Here is a 20,835-nt window from a genome sequence, read left to right as displayed (position 1 = left end):
GCCTATTTCCATGCTGTATGACTCCATGACTCCAATCTATTCTCCATGAGAATTGGAACTTCCCAAAGCCCTTAGCTTTGGGAATGATCTCTCCATGCAAAAGTAGTCTTCATTCTTTCTCTCTCTTGACCTACACTCAAACCCACATCCCAGTCATAAAGTAAGAGTGAAACCAGTTAAACTGAGAGGGGAAAGACTTTTGCTCCATCTGCATCAAAATGCAGATCCTTGAGGCCAATAAACACAGATCCTGGAGCGTCCCAACAGAGGGAAGAGCCTCCACTCCATCTGTCGGAGACTGGATTGAGACACAGATCCCAAAGGACAGTCTCCCGTCAAAGAGAAGAACTTCCATTCTATCCATCTGCGACTGGATTAGTTGCCAAATCTCATCAGTGATGAGACTCTTGTAGCAATGGTAGTTTCCAGCTGATTTTCATGACGTAAATATAACCTTTTGGAGTTTAACTGGGGGATTTTAACCAAAATAAAAAATGATTAACTCTGTGGAATTGTTAGGTCAATAATAGACTGGCAAAGAAGTACAATCCAAACTCTATCAACACAGAATTAAGACTGCAGCTGTGATGATTTAAAGCTGCTGTTCTTGAGTTCGTTTCTGATTTTATTCCATTCTTCTGACAGGATTCAAGTCCTTTTTTTTATGTTTTGAGTTTTGACCTCAAAGGCACAGCTTGAAGTTTGGAAGTAGATCCAATAATAACTTTCAAGCAAGAATTGAATATTTACTTCAAGAAAAACTTGCAGATCTTTGGTGAGTGGTGTGGGAGTGGCCCATATTGGCTAAAATGCAGTGACACAGTAGGGTAAAGCCTCTCTCAATGTTTGCATCATTTTTCCTGATCACCCTGTGGCTTTTATCTGTTTGTTGCCTCTGCTGGGGATATACTGGCTGCTGGTGGTAGAAGTGGGGTAAGTAAATAGGCTTAAAGCATCACAGTTGTATGACACAGGTTCAATTGCCCATTCCTTCCATCCTTCCTCTGACGGACTGTGGGAAATTCCCTTAAAACGGAGTCACAGGTACATAGAACATAGAACAGTGCAGCACAATACAGGCCCTTCTGCCCACAATGTTGTGCCGACCTTTAAACCTCGCCTAAGACTATCTAACCCCTTCCTCCTACATATCCCTCTATTTTAAATTCCTCCATATGTTTATCTAGTAATCTCTTGAATTTGACCAATGTATCTGCCTCCACCACCGCCCCAGGCAGCACATTCCATGCCCCAACCACTCTCTGGGTAAAAAAAAACCTTCCTCTGATATCTCACTTGAACTTCCCACCCATTACTTTAAAGCCATGCCCTCTTGTATTGAGCACTGGTGCCCTGGGAAAGAGGCACTGGCTGTCCACTCTATCTATTCCTCTTAATATTTTGTACACCTCTATCATGTCTCCTCTTATCCTTCTTCTCTCCAAACAGTAAAGGTAGACAGGGCAGTGAAGAAGGCTTTTGGCACGCCGACATTCATCAGACAGGGCACTAAGTATAGAAGTTGGGAGGTTATGTTGCAATTGTACAAGATGTTGGTGAGGCCACACTTGGAGTATTGTGTTCAGTTTTGGTCACCCTGTTATAGGAAGCATATGATTAAACTGGAAGGAGTGCAAAAAAGATTTACAAGGATGTTGCCAGGACTCGAGGGACTAAGTCATAGGGAGAGGTTGGACAGGCTGGGCCTTTACTCCTGGGAGTGTAGGAGACTGAGGGGTGATCTCATAGAGGTGTATAAAATCATGAGGGGCATGGGTAGGGTGAGTGGTCTTTTTTCCAGGGTTGGGGAATCAAAAGATAGAGGATGTAGTTTTAAGATTAGAGGTGAAAAGTTTAATAAGAACCTGAGGGCATTTTGTTTTACACAGCGTCAGGTAGTTTTATGGAACTAGCTGCCAGAGTGCTTGAGGCCTGTACATTAGATACATGTATGTGGACAGATATATGGATGATAAGAGTTTAGAGGGATATGGATCTAGTGCTGGGAAATGGGATTAGCTTGAATATACATCTGGGTCGGCATGGACATGTGTGGGCCGAAGGGCCTTTTTCTGTTCTGTACAACTCCATGAATCGATGACATGCTGAGCAAAGGCCTGACCCGTGGGGTAGATTTTAATGACTATAAGATATAGGAGCAGAATTAGGCCATTCAGCCCATCAAGTCTGCTCCACCATTCTATCATGGCTGATATTTTTTCAACCCCATTCTCTCGCCTTCTCCCCCTATCCCTTAACCCCCTTACCAACCAAGAATCTATCAATCTCTTACCTTAAATACACCCAATGACTTGGCCTCTGTGGCAACAGATTCCACAGATTCACCACCCTCTGGCTGAAGAAATTCCTCCTCATCTCAGTTCTAAAGGGTCGTCCCTTTATTCTGAGGCTGTGCCCTCAGATCTTAGACTTTCCTACTAATGGAAACATCCTCTCCCTGACCACTCTACCCAGGCCTTTCAGTATTCGAGCATTTCAACTCTGCTGACTCCTGCCACATCCTGTTCTCCCGCCATCCTTGTACCCTCTGACTGAGGTTACCTCCCATCCAACAACATAAGAACATGAGATACAGAAGAAGGAGAAGGCCATTTGGCCTCTGCCATTCAATATGATCATGACATCCTCTATCTCAATACCATTCCCTTTCTCCCCACACCCCTCGATGGCTTTTGTGTCCAGGAATGTACCTATAAATTAGACTCAGTGACTTGGCTTCTCAGCCCTCCAGGGTAGAGGGTTGCCACATCAAAGCTGTGTGCTTAGCCTCCTGCTCTAATCCCTATACACACATGACTGAGTGGCCAAGCACAACTCCAGTGCCATATACAAATTCACCAAAGATACCACTGTTGTTGGACGAATCGCAGGTGGCGATGAGTCACCATACAGGAGTGAGGTAGGACGCCTGGCTGAGTGGTGTCACAAAAACACCTCTCGCTCAACGTCAGTAAAACTAAAGAACTGATTGTTGACTTCAGGAAGGGGAAGGAGGGCGAACATGCGCCAGTCTACATTGGTGGATTGGCGGTGGAGAAGGTCGTCAGCTTTAAGTTCCTGGGCATTATCATATGGATGACCTGTCCTGGGCCCAGCACATAGATGCCATCACAAGGAAGGCTCACCAGCGTCTCTACTTTCTTAGAAGCTTAAGGAGGTTCGGCTTGTCACCGGACACTCTAACAAACTACAGATGTACTCACTGGTTGTATCATGCTCTGGTTCCGCAATTCAAATGCACAGGAGCAGAAGAAACTGCAGAGAGTAGTGGACTCTGTCCAACACATCACAGGCACGTCCCTCCCCACCTTCGAAAGTACCTACAAGACGCTCTGTCTCCAAAGATCCCCACCATCCGGGCCATGCTATCTTCTCGCAGCTACCATCCGGCAGGAGGTACAGAAGCCTGAAGTCCCACACCACCAGGTTCAGGAACAGCTACTTCCCTTCAACCATTCGGTTCTTGAACCAACCTGCACAACCCTAATCACTGCCTCAGTATAGCAACACTATGGTCACTTTGCACTACAATGGAACTTTGTTTTTTTTTGTTCTAATTGTATTCTTTCTTGTATAATTTTATATAATTTATGTTTTTCTTGTGAATGCTGCTTATCTGATGCTAGGTGTCTGTGATGCTGGCACAGTAAGTTTTTCATTGCACCTGTGCACACATGGATTTGTGCATCTGACAATAAACTCGACTTTGATTATGGATCATGGGAAGGGGTAGGGAGCAGGAAAATTACCCCAACTCTGCTCAATTTCCCAACGTTCATTGATCGGTGCCCTTGAGAAATTCAGGAAAATCCCCCTCTATGCTTTGTGTCAGGAAACTTATTTGTACTGCTTGTACTGTGTGTTGTATTGGGGATGTAGCTCAGTACTGCATCATACCATTGTGGGTCTGAGCCCCAAGAATTACAGCATTGTCTTCTTTTGCCTTTGTAAGCTCAGGGAAATCTTCCCTCTGTGTCCATGCACTGCATCTCTCCAGTCAAGGAGGATTCTAATGAATACACAGCTAAAAGAGCTCTGCTTCCTCAGGCATGACAGAGAGAAGAATTAAGACAAAGTCAAGTATACTTTGTCTCTTATTTTCAAAAAAAAAGCAGATCAAGTTTGCAATGACTCGACCTCATTTCGCCAGAACTTAGGCCTCTTTCTTTGATCCTGTACTTGAAAACTCAAATTGCCTTTTCCCCTATTCTTGCTGGACTGTTACACTGAAAATGAAACTTTATTGACCGCCAGAGCTTTTGTCAATGAGAAGATTATTTTCTCAAACAAAGAGCAAAACACAGTTTCCATTTATATTGCAGCTTTAACAAAGAAGAAAGCTGCCAGGGCATGTCACAGGAGTAGTTGCAAGCAACATTTGACCATTACAAAAGATGTCCAAAAGCTCGAAGTAAAATAAGAACTGAAAATGCTGGAAACATTCAGCAGGTCAGGCAACATCTGTGCACAGAGAAACAGAGTTAACGTTTCAGGTTAACGCCCTTTCATCCGAACTCAAAATTGAAAATTATTGATGGGAAGGATATTGTTTGTGACTATGGGCCAGTAAGTTTAAGAATAAATCAGGGAGAGGTTAACAGGTACTTAGAGAAGTTTGAATTCATTAAGAAGAAACAACATCAATTTGTAAAATTCTATTTGACTAACCTCATTGAGTCACAGAGAAGGTTGATTAAGGGAATGTGGTAGATGTTGTCTAGAAAATGTTGGACAAACACTGCATAAAAGGCTGGTTGATAAAAGTGAATCTGATGAAGTTGGAAACTCAGTATTACCTGGGATAGAAAACTAGCTTGGGGACAGAGAGCAGTGAGTGGTACTAAACGTTTTTCAGATTGGAGGAGTGTAGTCCATGGTGTTCCCCAAGGATCAGTACTAGGACCACAACTTTACTTTGTTATATAAAGGGCCTGAGTTATAGAGAGAGGTTGGCCAGGCTGGGTCTTTCTTCCTTGGAACATAGGAAAATGAGGGACGACCTTATAGAAATGTTTAAAATTATGAGACGTGAATGGTAACAGTCTTTTCCCCAAAGTAGGGGAGTCCAAAACTAGGGGGCATAGATTTAGGGTGAGAGGGGAAAGATTTAAAAGGGGACCTGAGGGGCAACTTTTTCATGCAGAGGGTGGTGAGTATATGGAACAAGCTGCCAGAGGAAGCGGTTGAGGCAGGTACGATAGTATCATTTAAGAAGCTCTTGGATAGGTACATGGAGGGGTGGGGCTTGGAGGGATATGGGCAGAATGCAGGAAATTGGGACTCACTGGGTGGGCACCGTGGTCAACATGGACTGGTTGGGCCAAAGGGCCTATATCTGTGCTGCATTGCTCTATGGCTCTGTGACTATACGTTTATGTGACAAATTTCAACATTTGCCTTTCATACCAACTTGGAGATGTGGCAAACAGTGAGGGTGATACCAACAAAAAGTGTCAGGCTGGCAAAATGTGCAGAGGACTGGAGGTGGAAACTAATCCATGGAGACAAAGGGATGGTCAATGTTTCAGGCGGAGGCCTTCCATTAGGACTGAGGTCGACCCAACACGTCGACATCCCTTTGCCTCCACAGATGCTGTAGCATAGAGTCAGAGAGCAAAAAGGCATTGATACAGGCCCTTCGGCCCAACCAGTCCATGCCAACCACGGTGCCCAACCTTCATTCCAATTTCCTGCGTTCGGCCCACATGCCTCCAAGTCCCGCCCCTCCATCTACCCATCCACATGCCTGTTAAATGATACAAGCGATACAGCAATTGCAGTAGCATCTGCAGTCTCTTGACTCCTGCTCCTGCAGAAATAGAACCGTGTAAAACTCAGGGATCACCCGCGTAAGAGAGAGATGAGGAAATATTTTCTCTCGGAGGTCAAGAGTCTTTAGAACTCTCTTCCTCATTGGGCAGTGAACAGAGGCTCTCAATAGTCCATGACTCATTGAAAGTGGCTACGCAGGTAGACAAGGTGATTAAGAAGGCTTATGGAATGCTTGCATTTATTAATCGAGGCACTGAGTACAGGAGTCCAGAAGTTCTGATGCATCTCTATGGAACTCTGGTCAGGCCGCATTTAGAGTAGTGAGTGCAATTCTGGTCACCTCACTACAGGAAGGATGTCGAGGCTTTAGAGAGGGTGCAGAGGAGGTTTACCAGGATGCTGCCTGGATTAGAGGGCATGTGCTATCAGGAGAGGTTGGACAAATTGGGCTCTTTTCTCTGGAACGGCGGAGGCTGAGGGGTGATCTGTTGGAAGTGTATAAAATAAAGAGGGGCATAGATAGGGTGGACAAGCAATATCTTTTTCCCATTATTAAGCGATCCAATACCAGAGGGCATGCGTTTAAGGTGAGGGGGATAGGTTCAGAAGAGACGTGAGGGGTATGTTTTTTTACTGAGAGAGTGGTGGATGCCTGGAATGCATTGGATGATAGGGTAGTGGAGGCAAATTCATTGGGGGCTTTTAAGAGGGGCTTGGATGGGCACATGAATGAGAGGAAAATGGAGGGATATGGGCAATCTGTAAGTAGGAGGGATTAGTTATGTCGGCACAACATTGTGGGACGAAGGGCCTGTCCTGTGCTGTACAGTTCTATGTTCTATAATACTTTTGAAGCAGTTGTCGACAGATTCTTGATAAACCAGGAGGTGAAAGGTTACTGTGGGGGGATGGGAATTTGGACTTGAGCTTACAATTAGATCAGCCATGATCTTATTAAATAGTAGGGCTGACTCAATGGGCCGCGTGGCTTACTCCTGCTCCTAAATTTCATGCCCTTATGTAAAACCCAACAAACAACTAAAGTTGAAGGTCCATAGTTCATTTGTTTTATTGTCCGGTGAGTGTGTTGTCAACCTTCTCAGAACGCACAGTGTCTCAGGAGCCACCAGTCAATCAATGTGACTCACACCATGGCTGGAAGTGCTGCTGACTGCGTGTTCGAATACTTGGCAGTCCCACAGAATCACGATGTGCTTGTCTGATGAACAGGAAAATGTGTGCAGAATTTCAAATCAGTCGTGTATCCCTCTGGGAGCACCAACATTTCTTTCTTTATATTGTTAATAAATGAAGAACACAGTCCCTCTTCCTAACACTGCAAATTAAAAGGTAATTTATTACAAACTACTCTGTCTAATGCAAGCTGTTGTACCCCAGATCTGTGCTGGCGTGTTTTAGGTTTCACTAATTGAGAGTGATATGTTAGTCAGCCCTGGTATCTCAATGCACGTGATACATTGATGTGTTAAACTAACAACATGTACAGGGAGTAACTGCAGAAATGGGATCTTGGATCTTGACGGTGTATAAGGAAACCAGGTGAATAGTGAGTTAAAAAATTGCCTTTCGCTTCTAGGAACTACGAACAAAACTTTGTGCTTCTTATTTTCGTTTTTTAGAATGCAAAAATCCCAGGCAAGACAGTAGCGTAGCGGTTAGCGTAACGCTTTACAGTGCCAGCAACCCGGGTTCAACTCCCACCGCTGCCTGTAAGGAGTTTGTACGTTCTCCCTGTGTCTGCGTGGGTTTCCTCCGGGTGCTCCGGTTTCCACCCACATTCCAAAGACGTACGGGTTAGGAAGTTGTGGGCATGCTATGTTGGCACCAGAAGTGTGGCAACACTTGTGGGCTGCCCCCAGAACACTATACGCAAAAGATGCATTTCACTGTGTGTTTCGATGTACATGTAACTAATAAAGAAATCTTTTCTTATCTTATTTATTGCTTGCTTCCCTTGAGATGAGTCACCTTCTTGATCCACTGCAGTCACGGTGAAGTGCTCCCACTGTACTGTTGGGGAGGGAGTTCCAGGTACACTGAAAGGACCAGTGATAGATTTCCAAGTCAGAATGGTGAGTAGCATAGTGGGAACCTGCAGGTGGTGGTGACCCTCTGTGCCGACTGCCCTTATCCTCTTTGGTGGGGAAAGACCAGAGGTTTGGGAGGTGCCCTCGGGGTAGACTAGTGAGCATAGTATGCACAGAAGGATTCAGGAACAGCTTCTTCCCCTCCGCCATCAGATTTCTGAACAGTCCATGAACCCATGAACACTACCTCGTTAGTCCTTTGTTTTTGCACTATCTATTTAATTTGTAATTTATCATAATTTTTTTGTCTTTTCACTGTACTGCTGCCACAAAACAACAGATTTCATCACATGTAAGTCAGTGATAATAACCCTGATTCTGTGTACCAGTGGCGGAGAGAAGCAAAGTTTAGGGTGATTGATGGTTGTAGAGTTACAGAGTCGAAGAGTTATACAGGACGGAAACAGGCCCTTCAGCCCAACTCATCCGTAAAAACCAAGATGCCTACCTGAGTAGTCCCATTTGCCTGGATTTGGCCCACATCCCTTGAAACCTTTCTTATCCATGTACCTGTCCAAATGTCTTTTAAATATCATAATTGTACCCGCCTCTACAGCTTCCTCTGGCAGCTTGTTCCATACACCCACCACCCTTTGTGTAAAAAAATCACTCCTCAGGTCCCTTTTAGATCTACCTTCTGCCGCCAGGTATATCTCTCTTCCTCAGGCACAGTAGTGTAGCAGTTAGCACAACACTATTACAGCGCCAGTGACCCGGGTTCAATTCCGGCCACTGTCTGTAAGGAGTTTGTACGTTCTCCCCGTGTCTGCGTGGGTTTCCTCCAGGTGCTCCGGTTTCCTCCCACATTCCAAAGACGTACGAGTTAGGAAGTTGTGGGCATGCTATGTTGGCGCCGGAAGCGTGGCGACACTTGCGGGCTGCCCCCAGAACACTCCACGCAAAAGATGCATTTCACTGTGTTTCGATGTACATGTGACTAATAAAGAAATCTTATCTTATTAACAACATGTAAAAAATAATAGATGTGGGTACAATTACAACATTTGAAAGACATTTGGACAGGTACATGGATAGGAAAGGTTTAGAGGAATAAGGGCCAAATGCAGGAAAATGGGATTAGCGCAGGTAACCATCTTATTTCGACACGTTGGGCCAAAGGGACTTGTTTCCATGCTGTATAACGCTATGAATCCATAAGATGGGGGAACGGTACTAGCTGGCTTGCTATTGCAAGGAGTCAGTATGAACTGGATGTGCTGAATGGCCCTCCTCTATGCTGTAAGGATTCGGTGATGCTTCCTAAGCGTAAAACATATCAGTACTCCTGTGGATCTCTCAACAGATGAGCCACTTGGTGTGCTGCACTCCCTCACAACTGCGGCAGAGTACTATACCCCCAGCTGGGGAGTGAACCAATAACCTCCTGCCCCTGCTGTAAGATATTTACTGCGAGTTAGTGGACATCAAGTTGTTTAACAAACCACTGCATTAGATAGGAATTTCCTCAGAAACCCATTAGTAACATATAAGAGCCAGCATAAGGTGGAATGTGATCCTCTGAAGTAACCTCCAGAGGCCGGGGTTTGATTTGATCGCCTGACTTGTCATGGAGGTCTGCGCTGAATGTTTTTTCATTCTGTTTATTTTCTTGCACAGAACCGAGTCTTCTGCAGATTACACTCAACCAATGGGAATCATTTAGCAAAACACCAGAAAGTATCGGAATACATTCTTTGGCAGTTTAAGTCTTTGTTTGACTGCGTTCGCTCAGTGTCTTCTGCCAAGTGAAACAAAAGGTTAAGTTGAGTTTTCATAGCATTTCGAGAACAGACTCCGGCCATTCAGCCCAGCTACTTTGTGCTGGTTGTCACATTCCTCACATTATTTCTCATCTCATGCCATCAGCCTCTCAGATGATAGTCTGAACTTCTCCTTGAAGGCATCAACTGACATACCACGGCTTGGTCGGCAACTGCTCTGCCCAAGACGGCAAGAAATTGCAGAGAGTTGTGGACACAGCCCAGTCCATCACGCAAACCAGCCTCCCCTCCACTGACTCCGTCTACACTCCCGCTGCCTCGGGAAAGCAGCCAACATAATCAGAGGCCCCTCCCACTTCGGAAATTCCCTCTTCTCCCCCCTCCCATCGGGCAGAAGTTACAAAAGCCTGAAGGCACGTACCACTAGGCTCAAGGACAGCTTCTTGAACAGACCTCTCATACACTTCAAGATGAACTCTTGAACTCACAATCTACCCCACTATGGCCCTTGCATTTTATTTCTCTGCCTGCACTGCACTTTCTCTGCAACTGTAACACTATATTCTGCATTCTGTTTTTCCTTTTACTACCTCAACGTACTGACGTAAGGAATGATCTGTCTGGATGGCACACAAGCAAGAGCCTTTCAATCTATCTTGGTACATGTGACAACAATAAACCAGTACCCAATACCAATACTCCAGGCTCTTCAACCATGCGCCAGGGTTAAAGGATTCTGAGGTGGCTTGACAAGGTGGATGCTGAGAGCATGTTACCCCTGGTGGGAGAATCTGGAACTAGGGGGCATGTCTCACCACAAGGGGTATTAGCAGGGAGATCAGAAGAATGACTTGGTCACAATGCAATAAACAATGGTAGAAACATTACCATTGAGGGCTGTAGATAGGGTAGATGGTCATAATCTTTTTCCCAGGGTTGGGGAGTCTAAAACCAGAGGGCACAGGTTTAAGGTAGGAGGGGAAAGATCTAAAGTGGACCTGAGGGGCAACATTTTCACTCAGAGGGTGGTGGATATATGGAACGAGCTGCCAGAGGAAGTGGTAGATACAGAGAACATAGAACATAGAACAGTACAGCACACTACAGGCCCTTCGGCCCACAATATTGTGCCGACCTTTAAACCTCGCCTAAGACTATCTAACCCCTCCTCCCACATATCCCTCTATTTTAAATTCCTCCATATGTCTATCTAGTAATCTCTTGAATTTGACCAATGTACCTGCCTCCACCACCGCCCCAGGCAGCGCATTCCATGCCCCAACCACTCTCTGGGTAAAAAAAAACCTTCCTCTGATATCTCCCTTGAACTTCCCACCCATTACCTTAAAGCCATGCCCTCTTGTATTGAGCATTGGTGCCCTGAGAAAGAGGCGCTGGCTGTCCACTCTATCTATTCCTCTTAATATTTCGTACACCTCTATCATGTCTCCTCTCATCCTCCTTCTCTCCAAAGAGCAAAGCACTAGATGTGGGTACAATTACAATGTTTAAAAGACATTTGGACAGGTACATGGATAGGAAAGGATGAGAGAGATAGGGGCCAAATGCCCACAAATGGGATTAGCTTAGATAGGCATCTTGGTTGGCATGGACCCGTTGGGTCGAAGATTCAATGGTGACATTCAAAGAGGGATTGGATGTCACTGTCGAACGTACATTGGAGGAGTTTCTTCTCTCAGAGGGTCTGGAAACTTTGGAATCCTCTACCCCAGGGACCAGTGAAGGTGAAGACAGTGAATATATTCAAGAACAAGAGGGGCAGATTTCTTTGTTGATGGGGGAAGTTTAGAGTGGGGGTGGGGGGGGGGGGGAAGATGGGGAAACGAAAGATCAGCGATGAGCTATTGTCAGATCAGCCATGACTGTCCCACTGCGGGGACCCAAGCAGATAATCCAGTGCAGTGCTGGAGGTGTGCCACAGTGTTGGAGGCCTTAGAAGCAAGGGCAGCCCTTTAATCATGCTCTGTGCTGTAGTAGAATCCTTTTCCTGATCCCCACTTGTTTCTAAAATCATGCTGAACCTTCTCAAAGACTCATCACCCCCCGACCATTGATCTTCCAGCTGTAATATTACACAATTTTCCCTTTTGTGGATATAAACCATTCCTGTATTGGTATTGGTATTGGTTTATTATTGTCACTTGTACCGGGGTACAGTGAAAAACTTGTTTTGCATACTGATCGTAAGGTCAATTCATTACACAGTGCAGTTACATTGGGTTAGTACAGAGTGCATTGATGTAGTACAGGTAAAAACAATAACACTACAGAGTAAAGTGTCTTCGTAGTCGTTCCTGGAGGTCGGAAGATCACCAGCCCTGTAAGAAGATTTAAAAGAACATTATTAGTAATAGGTAGTGACATAGAGTTTAAATTTAAAAGTGTAGAACAATTATAGTAAGGGTAATGAGTAGATCTGTAGGGAGCAGAGCAACAAGAGAATAGCTTTCAGCATCCTGCGGACAATTTTTAACCTTCATCTGATGTCAACCGATCAGAATTCACATTGTTGCTAGCTGTGTGAAAATTGTGAATCCAATACAGCCGTGTTGCATCAAGAAGGCGAACAGTGTCGTCAGGGATGCCTGCCACCCTGGCCATTCCCTTTCCTCCCTTCTAGCTTCTAAGAGAAGATGCAGGAGCTTGAAAGCCCGGACATCCAGACTCAAGAACAGCCTGAGTCCTGATGCAGGGTTTCGACCCAAAACGTTGACAATTCCTTTGCCCCCCCCCCCCCCACAGATGCTGCTCAACCCGCTGAGTTCCTCCAGCAGATTGTGTGTTGCTCCAGATTCCGGCATCTGCAGTCTCTTGTGTCTAGTTTCCCACTGCTATCAGACTTCTGAACCAATCACCTCTTTCACACCCCCTTCCTGGTAGTGCTGCCACATTCTCAAACCCTTAATCCTACCTCTTTTGGTTAGTCCATTATTGTCACCTCAGCATTTCTTCTTGCACTGCTTCCAACTGGTAAAATTGGTCAATTGGTTTATTATTGTCACTTGTACTGAAGTACAGTGAAAAACTTGTCTTGCATACCGTTCGTACAGATCAATTCATTACACAGTGCATTGAGGTGGTACAAGATAAAGCAATAACAGAATGCAGAATAAAGTGTAACAGTTACAGAGAAAATATAGTGCAGGCAGACAATAAGGTGCAAAGACCATAATGAGATAGACTGTGCGGTCAAGAGTCCACCTTATCGTACTAGGGAACGGTTCAATAGTCTTATAGCAGCGGGATAGAAGCTGTCCTTGAACCTGGTGGTATGTGCTTTCAGGCTTTTTTATCTTCTGCTTGCTGAGAGGGGGGAGAAGAGGGAATGTCCGGGGAGGGTGAGGTCTTTGATTATGCTGGCTGCTTTCCTGAGGCAGTGAGAAGTGTAGACAGAGTTCATCGAGGGGAGGCTGGTGTCCGTGACGCGCTGGGCTGTGTCCACAACTCCCTGCGGTTTCTTGCGGTCCCGGGCAGAGCAGTTGCCGTACCAAGCCGTGATGCATCTGGATAGAATGCTTTCTATGGTGCATCGATAAAAATTGGTGAGGGCCAAAGGGGATAACAAACAAAATATTGCCCTATAATCTTTGCACCATTCTGTTTTGCGCTTGTCGTTGTGTTTATTGTTGTATTTATTTTTACCATGTACATTGTTTACTCTGTGAGCTTCATGCAAGCAAGGAATTTTATTACACCCTGGTATATATAACAACAAACTAATCTAATCCAATCCAACAAGAATCACTTCACTGGTTACAAAGCAAGCTGGGACAAAATGAATTGCGCATTAGAAACACTAACCTTTCTTTCATCTCCATCCCTGCATGAACCAGCTCCTACATTCTCACTTCCCCCTTTCAATGCACCCTCCCATTTCCCTGTGTCCTTGTGTGATAATCCCCAATTTCCCTGCTGGTTTGCTCCAATCATTCCCCGCAGAATTCCGCTCCAGAATTCAGCTCAGCTAAAGAAGCTTCTTTTGAACTCCCGGTTGGATTAATTAGTGGCTATGTTATGTCTCCGCATGGTGGTTCTGCATGTACCGTGTATCGTTCACATCTTATGGAGGTCACAGTGTTTCACAGTCGATGAAGAGTATTTTAAGATATGTTCACTCTTGCAGTTTGCCTACTTTAGACACAGGCAACAGTAAGATAATTGGCCAGGCAATCTAATCCAGTGATGCTTATGAGGTATGCACTCTCAGTGGGTTTTAACATCCAAGTCATAAAGAGATACAGCAGGGAAACAGGCCATTCAGCCCATCGAGTCTATGCTGACCATCAACCACCCATTTGCACTAATCCTACATTAATCCCATTTTTTATTCTCCCCGCGTTCTCATCAACTCCCCCATCACTAGGGAGCATTTTCCACGTGTTTGGGATTTGGGAGGAAACCGGAACCCATGCGGTCACAGGGAGAAAGTGCAAACTCCACACAGATAGCGCCGGAGGTCGGGATCGAACCCAGGTCTCTGGCACCGTGAGGCAATGTCTCTCCACTGTGCCGCCCATTGCAGAGTGTAAAGACCGGTACACGTGGAGACACAAGCTCAAACCGAGTCTGCCCATTCCTGATTCAGGGTCTCAACCAGAAACGTCGACCATCCCTCTGCCTCCACAGATGCTGTTCGACCTGCTGAGCTCCTCCAGCAGTTTGTTTGTTGCTTCCTACTGAGTTTAGTCAAGGAATTTCTTGAACATTTTACATGCAATCTTGCAGTTAATCTCTTGACACGATCCTTAAAGATAAAATATCTTTATTAGTCACACGTACATCGAAACACACAGTGAAATGCATCTTTGCGTAGATTGTTCTGGGGGGCAGCCCGCAAGTGTCGCCACACTTCCAGCACCAACATAGCATGCCCGCAACTTCCTAACCCGTACATCTTTGGAATGTGGCAGGAAACCGGAACAGCCGGAAGAAACCCACGCAGACACAGGGAGAACGTATAAACTCCTCACAGACAACCTTGTCCACAACCAATATTAAATATACCACAATGATCTTTGAGGGCAACGGGAACAACTCCCCAGCTCTGCACTGAGTATAGGAGCTGGGACATCATGTTACAACTGTACAAGTTGTTGGTGAGACTGCACTTGGAGTATTCTGCACCGTTCCGGTCGCCCGGCTACAGGAAGGATGTCATTAAACTGGAAAGGCTACTGGATAGGCTGGGACTGTTTTCCCTGGAGTGAAGGAGGCTGAGGGATGACCTGATAGGGGTTTATAAAATCATGAGGGGCATCGATATGGTAGGTATTCACAGTCTTTTCCCCAGGGTAAGGGAGTGTAAAACTAGGAGGTATGGGTTTAAGGTGAGAGGGGAAAGATTTAAAGGGGACCTGAGGAGTAACTTTTTCACACAGAGGGTGGTGGGTATGTGGAACGAGCTGCCAGAGGAAGAGGTAGAGCCGGGTAAAATTACATTTAAAAGACATTTGGACTGGTACAGGATAGGAAAGGATTAGAGGGATGTGGAGGAAAACTGGAAAATGGGACCAGCTCGGATAGACATCTTGGTCAGCATGGACAAGTTGGGTCGAAGGGCCTGTTTCCGTGCTGTATAACTCTGACTCTATGACGCTTTATCATGGCACATTTATGTCAACCTGGGAGAACAGGCAGGTCCTTGGTCTAACACTACAAGTGGAAGCTGACCCCTGCAATAGACGTCTCCCCTTGGACTGAAATATCTCTTGCTTGAACCCTCAGTAGATACGTAGCTGGCTAAGCTCACGACGGCGAAGGGAACAGAGAGGTGTGCTCCAAAGGTGTTGAAGTGTTTAGATGGGGAGGAACCGTATTCAAGGATCCTTGCATGGAGCAACTTCCAACCAGGTGACTGGATCTGCAAGATTCGGCCTGATCCAGGGGCCGGCCGAGGTGACAGGTGTCGGTGAGTGGTCCAGGCTCAAGCTCCACCTGGGAGGGAGCACAAGGTAAATTGCAGGGAAATCCAGAAGGGCGGGGTGGGGGGGGGGGGGGGGTCGCAGGCAGACATCGCGGGTCTGTTTGGAGACTCATTTGGGAGCTGGGGGTCAAATTAGTGCCTCAGGTCAAGGGTCGAGGAATCAAGGATGAGACTGGTGGGTGGGTGGGGGAGGAGGTTGGATTGGGACCAGGGTCGGAGTCGACAGGTGATTGGAGATTCCGAAGATGGGTGGGAGGTGGGGGGGGCCGTAACGTGGAGGAGGTGAGTGAGGAGGGTTAAGTACCAAAGGAGAGGGTAAGGTATGTGTGGGTGAGTGAACGGGGAGCTGGGAACATACAGAGGGAGCAGCACTGTTAAATCTATAGTTGTTCTGAGATCACATTGCCACACAGAGACCTCCGACCAACACGAGCCTCACGTTTAATGTGCTAATCATATTATTGCTGCAATTTCAAGAGGAGAGAATACAGTAAATGGCAGGACTCTTAGAAACATTGATGTACAGAGGGGTCTTGAGATGCAAGTCCATAGCTCCCTTAAAGTGGCAACACAAGTAGATAAGGTGGTAAAGCAGGGGTAGGGAATGCTTGCCTTCATCGGTCGGGGCATTGAGTATAAAAGTCAGGAGGTCATGTTGCAGCTGTATAAAACTTTGGTTAGGCCACATTTGGAGTATTGTGTGCAGTTCTGGTCACCCCATTACAGGAAGGATGTGGAGGCTTTGGAGAGGGTGCAGAAGAGGTTCACCTGCAGTAGAGAGTGTTGGAACAAGGAGACATTGGACAAACTTGGATTGTTTTCTCTGGAGTGTCGGTGGCTGAGGGGTGACCTGATAGAGGTATATAAGTTATGGGAGGCATAGATAGGGTAGATGGTCAGTCTTTTTCCCAGGATGGAAATGTCAAACACTATAGGGCGTAGATTGAAGGAGAGAGGAGGGAAAGTTTAATGGAGATGTGCGGGTAAAATTTTTTACACAGAGAGCGGTGGGTGCCTGGAATATGCTGCCAGGGGTGGTGGTGGAGGCAGATACGATGGTGGTGTTTGAGACGTAGATTGGCACATGAATATGCGGGGAATGGAGGGATATAGATCATGTGCAGGCAGAAATTGGTTTAATTTGGCATTATGCTCGGCACAGACATCATGGGCCAAAGGGCCCGTTCCTGTGCTGTACTGTTCTATGTTGTAATGTAGGATTAGTGTAAATGGGTGGCTGATGATCTGAGCAGACTCAGTGGGCTGAAGGGCCTGTTTCTGTTCGTTCTCTCTCTCTCTCTCTCTCTCTTTCTCCCTCTCTCTCTCTCTTTCGCTCTCTCTCTATCTCTCCCTCTCCCCCTCTCCCTCCATCTCTCCTCTCTCTCTCACTCTCTCTCTCCCTCTCCCTCTCTCTCCTCTCTCTCTCACTCCCTCTCCCTCTCTCCCCCCTCTCTCTCCCTGTCTTTCTCCCTCTCCCTCTCTCTCTCTCCCTCTCCTTCTATCTCCCTCCATGACTCTTTCCCAGGGCGACAATGGCTAACATGAGGGGACATAATTTTAAGGTGATTGGTGGAAGGTATAAGGGGGATGTCAGGGGTAAGTTTTTTACGCAGAGAATGGTGGGTGCGTGGAACGCACTGCCGGCAGAGGTTGTGGGGGCAGATACATTAGGGACACTTAACCCACCATCACTGACTCACAGCTAAAGCAGTTGGCCTAAGCCCTCCTTATCAAGTACTTGGATGGAAAGGCCGAGTCTCACAGCTGTATTTTCCTTGACTGGATTTTTCCAGTGTGGCAAGTTGCCAGAGCTCTGAGCAGCCCTAAGGTCATTTGATCCAACATCGGGAAATAATGGTGGATGTCCAAACTGGCACAGCTCCTTCATTCTGAGTCATATGTTACATGGCAGGACACTGAGAGAAAGCTTATGAGGCTTGCTCTTGGCATGCAGTCTCAAATGGCGGATCTGGTATCTGCTACAGGGCTCTTGGAGGATAGCTTGCCCTCCTGATTTTCCGAGACTTTGTTAGCAATGACTAAAAAATTCAAGGGATGAGTCGGGTCTCTACTCTATAGAGCTTGGAAGAATGAGAGATGATCTCATTGAAAGGTGGAAATTCCTAGGCACAGTAGTGTAGCGGTTAGCATAACACTATTACAGCGCCAGCGACCCGGGTTCAATTCCAGCCACTGTCAGTAAGGAGTTTGTACGTTCTCCCCGTGTCTGCGTGGGTTTCCTCCGGGTGCTCCGGTTTCCTCCCACATTCCAAAGACGTACGGGTTAGGAAGTTATGGGCACGCTATGTTGGTGCCGGAAGCGTGACGACACTTGCGGGCTGCCCCCAGCACACTCTACGCAAAAGGTGCATTTCACTGTTTGTTTCGATGTACATAATAAAGGTATCTTAAGGGCCTTGCCAGATCTGGAGTCAAAGGTCAAATCTGCATCATGATCAAAGGGGTCAGGAGTGGTCGGGGAATCAAGGTCGAGACTGGTGGGTGGGTTGAGAAGGGGATTGAACAAGGCCAGAGTTGAATGGTAGAAGGCAGAGACTAGGAAGGAATTGGTTGGTGATCAGGGATTTGGAAGTGATGTAAATAAAGACTAAAGGAGGGGGGGAAGTAAGGTGGGTGGGTGAGTGCGTAGCCCAGCCGTGGCAACCGACCATGATCATGGGGTGAAATTTGCCTCTGTTACTTATACAAGGGGCAATTGAGTTCAGAAGTAGGGACACCTTGCTACAACTGTACAAGGTGTTGGTTAAATCACCAGTGTAAGACTGTTGTGAGTTAACGCCTTGCTAACCAGAGTAGACATTATATTGTATAGGATCCAACAGAGTTTGGGTGTGAATTGTAGTTTTGGGAAGAGGAAACAATATTTTTGATATATAAAACCCATAGTGTCAGCCTGCATATTTAAGGAGGGATATACTCACATTGGAGACAATAGCTAAGGGCTTCTGGGATTGGCTGATGAGGAAGGGTTGGGACTATGTAATCTGGAGTTCAGAGGTGATCTTATAGAAACACGTATGAGCCCAACAAGGCTTTGACAGGGTGAATACTGAGAGAATGTCTCCTCCGGTGAGTCAAATGCAGAGTAAGGGGGCATAAATTCAGAACAAAGAGACGTCTCAAAACGGAAAGAGGAGGAATTTATTCCCTCAGAAGACCGTGAAGCTTTAGAAGGTTCTACCCTTAAAAAAATGTGAAACTGAGTGACTGAATATATTGAAGGAAGTCAAGGCTCATGGGGATCACGCTGGAAAGGGGAGCACAAGATCATATCAGCTATGATGGTATTGAATGGTAGAACAGGCTCGAGGGGGCAGCATGGCCTGCCCCTGCCCCTAATTCTGAGCTTCTTTCACTTGAGTGAGAGCATCAGTATAAAACAATGCTATCATTATATCTCAAGTATAATTACAATTTGTGTGTGACTAAGGAATTCATATAAAGTGTTAAAGAGAAACACTTAAATGAGATATTTTTGTATTAACGGTAATAGTACATGGAAGGTCTCCATTCATAGATAGAGTCATAGAGTCATACAGCACAGAAGCAGGCCCTTTGGCCCAAAGATTCTCATCTAAACTATCCCACCTGGCAACGTTTGGCCCATTGCAAAACAATAAATTTCACGATATATGTCAGTGATAATAAACCTGATTCTGATATCCCTCTAAACCTTTCCTATCCATGTACCTGTCCAAGGACCTTTTAAATGTTGTTAATGTACCTGCCTCAACCACTTCCTCTGGCAGCTCGTTCCATATACTGACCACCCTCTGGGTAGAAAAATTTGTCCCTCAGGTTCCTGTTAAGTCTCTCCCCCTCACCTTAAACCTATGCCCTCTTGTTCTTGATTCCCCAACCCTGGGAAAAAGACTATGCGCATTCACGCTATCTATGCCCCTCATGATTTTATACACCTCGATAAGGTCACCCCTCATTCTCCTATGCTCCAATAAAAAATGTCCCAATCTGCCCAACCTCTCTCCATGACTCAGTCTCTCGAGTCCCAGCAACATGCTCGTAAACATCCTCTGCATCTCTTCTACAGCAGGGTGACCAAACCTGAACACAGGATGTCTACACCTCTCGCTGCCTCAGAAAAGCAGCCAAGATAATCAAAGACCCCTCCCACCCCGGACATTCTCTCTTCTGCCCCTTCCCATAGGGCAGAAGATACAAAAGCCTGAAAGCACGTACCACCAGGCTCAAGGACAGCTTCTATCCCGCTGTTATAAGACTATTGAATGGTCCACTTGTACAATAAGATGGACTCCTGAGCTCACAATCCACCTTGTTATGGCCTTGCACCTTATTGTCTGCCTGCACTGCACTTTCTCTGTAACTGTAACACTTTATTCTGCATTCTGTTATTGTTTTCCCTTGTACTACCTCAATGCACTGTGTAATGAAATGTTCTGTATGGATGGCATGCAAAACTAAGTTATCCACTGTATCTCGGTACATGTGACAATAATAAACCAATTTACCAATTAAAATGCAACCTCACCAACATCTTCTACAAGACTGCTCCTGCTTCCTGCACATTCAGGACCCTCACCGAATGCTGGCTGCTACTCTGCCTGTGAAAACTGCCACCTTTGAAGCAGGCAGCTCAGCGGCTACCCAAGTGTCTTTCGACCTGGTGGAGATCAAGAGCCAAAGAGACAATGACAGAAAACTAGAGGGACCCTGAAGGTCACCTACAAACCCTGCGAGCTCCTGTAATCTCCACCTGACAGATTCTGGGTAATCCCTGCTAAACAGCTCAGCTCTATCCAACTGCTGAGCGATGGGCAAATAAATTCCAACCATGTCAATAGGAAAGATTAAAACTGGAAAGATTAATAAACATGAAGCAGTTGGCACAGGGAAGAGCGTACAAGAGCTGAATTATCCCGACAGATTCATAACATAATTAAAATGAACAAATTGGTTCCCTATTGCAACAGTGAGAAAGGGTGTTTTGCACAGGCTCAATGTACCCCAATATTCAATCTCAATTCTCTCAGGTGATGGAGAACAGTTTTAAAATTACTTAGCAATATATGATTATTGGTTTGTTTCGATCACACAAGGCATTGTCAGGAATTTTTGGCCCTGCCATTGGTTTCCATGGCAACATTTGGGAATCTAAAGAGGAGGTTCATGTGCAACATATTCTTTCCCAGCAAGCCACTTTCAACAGTTATGCACAAAACATCAAATTTCCTCTCCCCAAAACTGCAATTCACACCCAAACTCTGCTGGA

At 45.9% G+C, this 20,835-nt stretch overlaps 1 long non-coding RNA gene across 2 annotated transcripts; it reads left to right on the top strand.

Moving 5' to 3' along the window:
* The first annotated feature begins 612 nt into the window (after positions 1–612).
* Positions 613–20,076, top strand: LOC127571954 (uncharacterized). 2 transcript variants are annotated; one of them, XR_007956528.1, is made up of 3 exons: positions 613–775; positions 15,368–15,594; positions 19,636–20,076. It is a non-coding gene; the product is annotated as an uncharacterized LOC127571954 (long non-coding RNA). The 2 variants fall into 2 exon arrangements; XR_007956527.1 differs by lacking the exon at positions 613–775 and adding an exon at positions 7,120–7,143.
* The last annotated feature ends 759 nt before the right edge of the window (positions 20,077–20,835 follow it).

This window comes from Pristis pectinata, chromosome 6 (genome assembly GCF_009764475.1).
Source record: "Pristis pectinata isolate sPriPec2 chromosome 6, sPriPec2.1.pri, whole genome shotgun sequence".
Taxonomy (NCBI): Eukaryota; Metazoa; Chordata; class Chondrichthyes; order Rhinopristiformes; family Pristidae; genus Pristis; species Pristis pectinata.
The sequence above is the reverse complement of the archived record's forward strand: the minus strand, read 5'-3'. Positions and strand labels throughout refer to the sequence as shown.